The sequence below is a fragment of the Aptenodytes forsteri genome, unplaced genomic scaffold, assembly GCF_000699145.1.
Source record: "Aptenodytes forsteri isolate BGI_AS27 unplaced genomic scaffold, ASM69914v1 Scaffold27, whole genome shotgun sequence".
Classification (NCBI taxonomy): domain Eukaryota; kingdom Metazoa; phylum Chordata; class Aves; order Sphenisciformes; family Spheniscidae; genus Aptenodytes; species Aptenodytes forsteri.
In genome coordinates this window covers 1,661,053-1,663,392 of record NW_008794407.1, presented here as the reverse complement: position 1 = coordinate 1,663,392, position 2,340 = coordinate 1,661,053, and positions in this window count along the sequence as shown.

The following is a 2,340-nucleotide window of genomic DNA, read 5'->3' as shown; positions in this document are numbered from 1 at the left end:
ATGCCTTGCTTTGCATGACCCAAGCCTAGTTCCACCCTGTACTCCCCAGCCTTGCTGTGCTTCTTTATTCTCCTAGTCACAGTGTTTCCAAAGAGAGATGAAATAGAAGAGACTTTGGTTTTCCTTTACATCCCCTCACAGCTGGTAGCATCCCTCCCTCTTCCCAGCAAAATTCCAGAGCAGAGCTGCCACGTGTATAGAGTTAGTAGGAATTTCAGGATTATGATATGAACAGATTATAGTGACACCTTCTCCCACAGAATTCCAGCTATAGTCCTTTAAGCAAAGAAAAAAAAAGCAAATTTTGTCTACTATGTGAGGTCTCTTGATCTACTTGATATTACATAGGTGGGAGAGAAAGGAAATGAGAATACTCTTCATCAAAACCAGTATTTTACGCACTTAATTGTGCTGGAATTTTATTCAAGTTTATGTCTTTTTTTGAAAAGGACAATAAAATATCCACCAATAAATAGGCTGGTGGCTTTCCACACAGGTGGTGTTCTCTTCTCTGTTAAAATCATGTTCCTTACTTTCATCACCTCTCCTTGCATTTTGAAAGTACTGGGCTGCCAGTAGCTGTAACTCAAAACAGCTCTAATTTGATTCCTGAATGTATCATATTTATTCTGTGCAGTATTCTGTATCCCTAGACGAATTACACTTGGTGGACCAAACGTTACAACCAGCTTTCCTGACTAATGCTGCTCTGAAGTCCTTTAATTAAGCCACTCTCACAGTCTGAAAAAATGTCTTTGATCCCTTTTTCAAATACCTCTGTAATAACATTTCTACTGTTCGAACTGTCACACCTTTTTTTTTCCTGCCTTTGAGTAATTCAAAGGGGACTTCTATGTAGAAACACTTCTGGAGCTGCCCAGAACAGAACCAAAACCTTGTTCAGTTTGCATGGGTTCTTTTAGAAAAACAGCCAGCGTGAACTGCTCACATCTTTTGTCCAACACCCATGGACACCTTGTTCTACTAAACCAGGTAGAGCATCTCATGGTGGTCACTGCACAGTTTTGCTTGGGTCCAGGTGACTTTGATGCAAGCTCTAAGGAATGTCTCAATTCCAGATACCTGTATCTGCCGCTTTCTGGAGTTATGCTCACATCAAACGCTATGGCACCTCTAAGATGTGAAGAAATCCACCTTGTTGGATACGCTCAGGGTCTAAAGTTTGACTCCCACTTTTCTCCTTAGATAATATATTGTGGTCTAGTTGTCCATCACTGAGGACTCATAAGCAATCATGCTCAAAACTAACCCAAGAAGGCTAATGAGGGAGTTCAGCAACATTTCCCTGAATATGCCTTTGGTGACCCTGAAGACAGGTATGTGGTCCAATTTGATCAGCCATACTCCCTGATTAGATGGGCTTTTCACAGCCCGTTAAACAAGAGCATGTGGTTTCACTCATGTCTCATTCAAAACTTTAACAGAAGGTGGCTGAAGTGTTTCTTGGCTGTATCATCCTTGCTGCTGCAGCAACAGGAGCACTGTAAATGCCAGCCAAACGTGGGGACACAACCCACAAACAAGAGGAAGCTTTAAGTGAAGTCACCAATACAGGAAAGGCAGGAAACACCTCTACGCTTCTGGAGAACACTCACAGCAGTGAAGGCCTCTACTTCAAAATAGTGGCTGAGAGAAGCTTAAATTATGGTAGGCATGATCTATGCATGTGTCACGGTTTAGGCAGCAGGACAAGAAGAGCTGCAAGTACACCTTCTGTGGATGATACACTGCAAAATTTTCCCCATCTCCAGTCATAGGCTGGCAGTTCACACACAGTTAGAAAGTACCCAGGGACTTGCTAAATTTTCCTGCATGAACTTGCTCATTTCTCCTAGCCATGTCTCTTTCATACCTTCTTCCTCGCACTGCTACCAACATGGCTTTTCTTCACCATTTAAGTCATCACTTGAGCTTCCATGTATCTCCTGTGTTAGGTCCAGAATCACTCCATCTCTTTTCTACCTCTCATTATCTCCTGTTACAGTCTGCAGGAACTCAAGAAATCACTATTCCTCCTCTGTGCTACCACAGTCCTAAAGATGTTATGAAGGAAAGCAAGACAAGCCTTGCTAATACTTTTTTTCACATGCAGGATTGATTTTAAACGCTTGCCTTCTGAGCCTCTTCCTCCAGACCCTTTTGCTCTATTCTAATCCATGTCCTGTAAAAATATAGGGCTTGTCTAGTTTGGAGAAAAGGAGGCTGTGGGGCGACCTCATTGCTCTCTACAGCTTCCTGAGGAGGGGAAGTGGAGAGGGAGGTGCTGGTCTCTTCTCCCTGGTATCCAGTGACAGGACATGTGGGAATGGCTCAAAGCTG